Consider the following 7,377-nt stretch of genomic DNA (forward strand, 5'->3'; position numbering starts at 1 on the left):
CTCCAATCCTTAATCTCCTGGGTTTCTCGTCTCGACAGCCGGCCCTGCGGGAGCGCCGTGCGGAGCGCACGCAGCGTCCTCCTTTTGCTTTGCCTTATCAGCCCAAACAGTTTCTCCAGGTTTGCTCCCTCTGTGTCCGGACCATCTGGCTTCACCTCACCAACCCGCGTGCCCACTTCTTTGCTATGGTGGAAACCTATGCAGTTGGGACGCACTGGATTATCCCCTGAGGAGCGCCTTCGACGTATTAGGTGTGGAGAATGCCTTGTGTACTGTGGAAAGGGTGGCCATATCCTCTCTGGCTGGTCCTGTTCGCCCAAACGCAAGGGCTCGTCAGTGAAGTTGGGGGTCCTGACGAGTTCGCTTCCTACACCTATTGTAGCCCCAATTTTGAGCCGTTTTTTGATTCCTGCTAGACTTGTTTCAACGCTCAGACATTGCCCCTTTCTGCTCTCGTTGACTCTGGAGCTGAGGATAGCTTTGTGGACTGTGAACTAGCCAAACAGCTGGGGTTACATTTGGAAACTCTAACAGAACCTCTGACAGCATATGCTTTAAATGGGAAAAGCACTTTCTAAGGTTACACAGCAGACACAACCTAACCCTGTTTATTTCTGGTAATCACAGAGAGGAGATTTCAACTGAAGGTTATTCCTCACCAGCAACCCCTTTGGTTCTTGGATACCCATGGCTTCGCACCCACAATCCACATATTGATGGTGGGCCGGAGGAAGAATCATGGAATGGAGCCAGTCGTGCCACCTTCACTGTTTACAGTCTGCTGTGCCTCCCGTCCCTGTCGAACCTAAGTCTGCTCCTTGGTGTCTCTGCTGAAGTTGACTTGTCTGGTGTTCCTGAAGTTTATCACAGCCTGAGTGGGGTCTTCAACAAGGAGAAAGCTCTCTCTCTCCCTCCTCATCGTCCCTATGATTGTCCCATCAATCTGCTGCCTGGAGCTCCTTTACCCACCAGCAGGCTTTATAATCTGTCCTCGGCCTGAAAGAGAGTCCATGGAGAGATACATCGGTGACTCTCTTGCTTCTGGGATAATTCGTCCTTCTTCCTCTCCTCTGGGTGCTGGGTTTTTTTCGTGGACAAAAAGGATAAGTCTCTCCGACCCTGTATTGACTTTCGTGGGCTAAATAACATACAGTTAAAAACAAGTACCCACTTCCCTGATAAACTCAGCCTTTGAACCTCTCCAAGGTGCCACCATCTTCTCCAAGCTCGACCTCAGGAATGCCTACCACCTTGTTCGAATTCGCCAAGGAGATGAGTGGAAGACAGCTTTTAACACCCCCCCTTGGTCACTTCGAATATCTTGTCATGCCCTTTGGACTCTCTAATGCCCCCGCTGTTTTCCAGGCCCTGGTTAACGATGTCCTACGAGACTTCCTTAACCGATTCGTGTTCGTTTACATTGACGACATCTTGATTTTTTCCACGAGTCTGGAGGAACATCAGGACCACGTCAGTCAGGTGCTGCAAAGGCTGCTTGAGAACAAGCTGTTCGTCAAGGCTGAGAAGTGCGAGTTTCACCAGGAGCGGGTCAGCTTCCTGGGATATATCATCAGGCAGGGCAAGTTGGGAGTGCTGATCCAGGAAAGATCCTAGCTGTCTCCGAGTGGCCAGTCCCCACTACTAGGAAGGAGCTGCAGAGGTTCCTGGGTTTTGCTAACTTCTATCGCCGGTTCATCAGGAACTATAGCAAAGGTAGCAGCTCCACTCTCCAGTCTCACTTCTGTCAAGATCAAGTTTACCTGGACTACTGATGCTAACAAGGCATTTCTTCTCCTCAAATCCTTGTTCACATCTGCCCCCATACTCATCCAGCCAGACTCAAGCAAGCAGTTGTGGTGTGGAGGTAGATGCATCTGACATCGGGGTTGGCGCTGTTTTGTCTCAGACGGCAGGGGCCAGACAATAAGCTTCACCCATGTGCTTTCTTCTCTCGCCGTCTTTCCCCAGCTGAGAGAAATTATGATGTGGCCAACAGTTGACAGGGACACTAAGGAGTTGTTTCAGCCTGCACTACATTGTGCTAGGAGCAAGGCCTCTCATCAGAGACCGCAGGATTGCTCCAGCCCCTTCCTATCCCAAGTCGACCTTGGTCTCATATTGCACTAGATTTTGTCACCGGCCTACCTCCCTCACAAGGAAACAAACTATTCTAACAGTTTGTAGACCGTTTCTCCAAATGTGCCCATTTGTAGCTCTGCCCAAGCTTCCCTCAGCCCTGGAGACCGGTCAACTTCTCACCCCAGCATGTTTTCCGCCTGCATGGAATCCCGGCTGACATCGTCTCCGACCGTGGACCTCAGTTCATCTCTCTGGTTTGGAAGAATTTCTGTCATTCACTTTGGTGCATCGGTCAGTCTAACTTCTGGTTATCATCCCCAGTCAAACGGTCAAACTGAAAAGGGCCAATCAAGACCTGGAATCTACTCTCCGCTGTGTGCCAATCGCAATCAATCTACCTGGAGCTCCTTCTACCCTGGTGGAGTATTTCCTTTAATTCACTCACGTCTTCTGCACTGCTCTCTCTCCTTTGAAGCCTCCTTAGGGTACCAACCTCCCCTGTTCCTGAGGAGGAGATTGAGTTGGCAGTTCCTTCTGTCCAGCCATCACATTCAACGGTGCCGTAAGATTTGGAGGGGACACTCGCTCAGAACTCCTCCGGACTTCTACCAGGAATCAACGGTCAGCTAACCGTCACAGACATGCCGCCTCCCCATTACACCCCTGGACAATCAGTTGGTTGTCTTCCAAAAATATCTCACTCCTCACCGAGTCAAAGCAACTAGTCCCCTCGGTTCCTTGGGCCTTTCCTCATTGAGCGCATTATTAACCCCTCTGCTGTCCGATTGAGACTCCCCAGATCCATGAAGGTTCATCCAACCTTTCATGTTTCCCAGATCAAGCCAGTCCACACTAGTGACCTGTGCCCTCCAACCATTCCCCCTCCTCCCCCCCGAGTCATCGATGATCATCCTGCCTACACTGTGCATCGGCTTATGGATGTCAGACGCCGGGGCAGGGGCTTTCAGTACCTGGCTTGATTGGGAGGGTTACACCTGGAGGAACGTTGCTGGGTGCCTCGGTCACGCATCATGGACCCTGTCATGGTGAGGGAGTTCCACAGAGCACACCCTGACAAGCCTGGTGGTCGCCAGGAGGCTCCCGTGGAGAGGGGGGTACTGTGAGGATTTACAGTTATCTCCCTCCTTCTTCTCTTCTTTGTTTTATGTTTGTTATGTTCGTTCTGTCTGTCTGTGTGTCTGTCTCCCTGGCTGGGTGTGGCTGACCCACTTCTGATTCCCGCCAACTCACCTCCGCAGCCTGCTGCTCATCATCCTGATTACACTACTCACCTTCACCTGCTTATATGCCCGGTCCTCTCATCCAGTATTCACCAGTTCGTCGTTTCACCTCGCTGGTAATTCGACTTGGTACATGTAGTTTATGGTAAAACTAACTCTCTGTGTTCCTGCCGAATCTAACCCTTGTGTTCTCCGTCAGAATCCATCTGCCTACTCCTCTGCCCTGCCACATCCAGCCACGTACCTCTCGTCTGAGTATCTCAGTGCTTCCACGCACACCGGCTCCAACCTGTCAACTATCGCCAGCTCTGGATCAGCGGCCTTTCCTCGCCAGTGTACCTTCGTGCTTCCACGCACACCAGCTCCTTCCTGTCGACTCTCACCAGCTCTGGTCCCCCGGCTCTCCTCGCCAGAGTATCTCCGTGCATATCCGCACCACCTCAGTTAACAAACCCTGGCTTTGGGTTTATTGGATATTTAATCCCTCGTCTGACTCTATATAAGGTTTTTGGTTAATAACCTTTTTTTCTACCTCAAAAGCTCTGTTTCATCGTCCTGTGTTCAGCATTGTGAGTTCACTCCTGTAGCTACCGGTGAGCTTAACACTCTGGTAGTAGGACGTCCTGCGGTCAGGTGTTTTGAATGACGTAGTTTGTTTCACCGAGCTTCTTATCTACAACATAAGGACCAGAACATTTAGTAGACAGAGCAGAACCAGGTACAGGCAATAGAACCAACACCATTGTCACCTGGCTGAAAACAAGCGCGCTACCGCCTTCTGGTCGTAGCGTTTTCTTCATCTTCCCCTGGGTAGAGGTCAGAGCTTCCCTAGCCAAGGAGCAAGCACGATGTAGCTCAGGGGTGCCCAATACGTCGATTGCAATCGGACCGGTCGATGGCAAGGGTAGTGTGGGTAGATCGCATTGGCAGTGACAAAAAAAGAAGAACAAAAAAAGAAAAAAACTTACTATGGCATTTGCCACTTGATTGATGTACAGAGTAAGCCAGTCTGAGTTGTATTGTGCCCATACAGGTTCATGCAGTTATGAGGGGGCCTCACCTCCTCATCTGAAGTGCAAATGCGGCGCACTATTATACGCTTATGCGGCGCAATTAGTGTAAGCGCGCCCACAGTTTATCCGTCGCTTAGTCCCCCCCCCCCGCTCAAGGACACAGATTGGGCTAGGGGCGGCCCCCTGGTAGGTAGATCATTTGGCGTATGGTCATTTTAATAGTAGCTCCCAAGCTGAAAAAGTGTGGGCACCCCTGATGTAGACGATCCCTAAGTTTGGCGACATTACTCCGGGATACTGCAAACTTTTTTCGTTGGCCATGATCAAATGCTCTTTAAGAACTCTTAGAGGACCTCTGACCTCATGTCCAAACACTAGCTTCAGCAGGACTAAACCTAGAGACTTCCTGAACAGCTTCAAGGCAGCAAATAACACTAAAGGAACACCGTCCATCCCAATCTTTATGAGACTCGGTGGCAATGTTTTCTTAACATGCATTGCCATAGTCTGGTGAACCTCTCTAATGCCCCCTGACTTTCAGGATGATATGGGCTGGATGTCACATGCTTGATACCTAAGGTGTCAAGTACCCGGGCAAACACTTTAGACATGAAGTTGGTACCATTGGTCGGTTTGAAACTACCTTCATGGAGAAAACTTCAGAAGTGCCTTGGTGATGACCGGGGCAGTGATTTTCCGTAGTGGGATGGCTTCTGGGAACCTAGTGGAGGCACACATGACAGTTAAGAGAAACTGGTTTCCAGTTTTAGTTTTTGGCAAGGGTCCCACACAATCCACAATCACCCTATCAAATGGCTCTCCCATTACTGGAATGGGAATGAGAGGAGCAGGGTGAATCACCTGATTCGGTTTACCAGCAACTTGGCACACATGACATGTTCGACAATAAAGAACTACATCAGACTTGAGTCCTGGCCAAAATAAATGTTTTAAAACTCTTTCACACGTTTTTGTTACCCCCATGCGACCTGACCACGGATGATCATGAGCCAAGGACATCACCTGAGAACGATAGGCTGTTGGCACAACAACCTGATAAATTGCAAAGGAGTCTGACTCCTCACAGGCATCACTAATCCAGCGACGCATTAATAGGCCATCTTCCATAATGTAGGCCATCTTCTTTGACTTGGCCTCTTCCTGACTGATAACAGAAGAGAGACATTTAGAAAGTGTTTCATCACTTAACTGGGCTGCCATGAATTCTTCCCGAGTGGCAGGCAGTTGTACAAGCTCTGAGCTGTTACTGGGTGATCCAGCACCAGCAGACCGGGTCAGTTTGTCTGTAGCCTACACACAAACTGAAAGATTGACAATAAAGTTTTTTTTTATTTTTTTTATTTATTTGACAGGGACAGTGCACATTGATTAACATTTCTGTAAATGTGCCAGAGTTAGCCAACAGGCTATTTTTCATCTGCAGTCCATGGACAGATGTTGAAAGTCATCCTAAAAAAAAATGTCACTTCAAATGACAGGTAAATACAATCAGTAAAACAACATTCAACATAGATGCTTATATTATGATAAAAGCATATATAAAAACATAAAAACAAAAATACATATTCACAAAGCAGACAGATAGCAACAGGTCAAGGCACATGTGTACAAACAGAGCGTTGTAAAGTGCAGATTGTGTCAGTGTTGACAGAGCTGATTTTCCACTAACCATGTTTTTAAATTAGATTTGAATAAACTGCATGTGTTTTGTTCTCTAATCGTTACAGGGATTGAGTTCCACTGTTGTACAGCTTTAAAAGAAAATGAATATTGGCTGAATGAACTCTTCCTTAATGGAACAACGTAATCTCCTCTTGTTGCAGCTCTTGTTGACCTAGTTATAGGTGTGCGTATGGTGATAAAATGTCTGCGGAGGTGAGGTAGGTAAGTTGACTTTGACTTGACTTTCAAAGCTAAATATAGTTTGTCTAATATTAACGTCTAATATTTGAGTAAATGCGTGTTGTAAACTGTAACGTTCTTGTTGGTTATAACTGGGGATGTAGCTCAGTGGTAGAGCGCATGCTTTGCATGTATGAGGCCCCGGGTTCAATCCCCGGCATCTCCACTCGTTTTGAAGTGGTTCAATCCGATGGGATTTGGTTTGGGAACCGGTACAAGTCCCAAATGCAGAACAAATCATTATCACCACAGACCTGTGACAGATCGCGGATACAAGCGGCGGCCGAGATGGGTTTTCTCCGCAGGGTGGCTGGCGTCTCCCTTAGGAATAAGGTGAGAAGTTCAGTCATCCGGGAGGGACTCGGAGTTGAACCGCTCCTCCTTCACGTCGAAAGGAGCCAGTTGAGGTGGTTCAGGCACCTACCTAGTAAGGATGCCACCTGGGCGCCTCCCTAGGGAGGGGTTCCAGGCGCGTCCAGCTGGGAAGAGACCGAGGGGTAGACCTAGGACCAGGTGGAGGGATTATATCTCTTCGCTGGCCTGGGAGCGCCTTGGGATCCCCCAGTCAAAGCTGGTTGATGTGGCCAGGGAAAGGAAAGTTTGGGGCTCTCTGCTGGAACTGCTACCTCCGCGACCCGACCACGGATAAGCGGGAGAAGATGGATGGATGGACCTGTGACAGTGATACCTATGGAAGCCTGTTTGCGCCACAGGAAAAAAAAAAAATCCTGTAAGTCAATATATTGACTTACTATCTCAATATATTGACTTAGCTATCTCAATATATTGACTTAATATCTCAATATATTGACTTAGCTATCTCAATATATTGACTTACTATCTCAATATATTGACTTACTATCTCAATATATGACTTAGCTATCTCAATATATTGACTTACTATCTCAAATATTGACTTAGCTATCTCAATATATTGACTTAGAAATAGAATAAGGCACATAGACATCAATGTTTATCATATAACCGGTACAACTTTATATTAAGGTACAGAATTAACCATCATCTAGTTGTTAATTAACATGCATTAGCAGTATATTGGCTCTTTATTAGTCATTATAAAACACGTATTAATGCCTTATTCTACATGACTATATTCTACA

General features: G+C 47.7%; 1 non-coding gene across 1 annotated transcript; it reads left to right on the top strand.

Annotated features, from left to right (window-relative positions):
• Window positions 1-6,350: 6,350 nt before the first annotated feature.
• Window positions 6,351-6,422, top strand: trnaa-ugc. The gene has a single exon. It is a non-coding gene; the product is annotated as a tRNA-Ala (tRNA).
• Window positions 6,423-7,377: the final 955 nt, after the last annotated feature.

The sequence above is a fragment of the Trematomus bernacchii genome, unplaced genomic scaffold (genome assembly GCF_902827165.1).
Source record: "Trematomus bernacchii unplaced genomic scaffold, fTreBer1.1, whole genome shotgun sequence".
NCBI classification, from domain to species: Eukaryota; Metazoa; Chordata; class Actinopteri; order Perciformes; family Nototheniidae; genus Trematomus; species Trematomus bernacchii.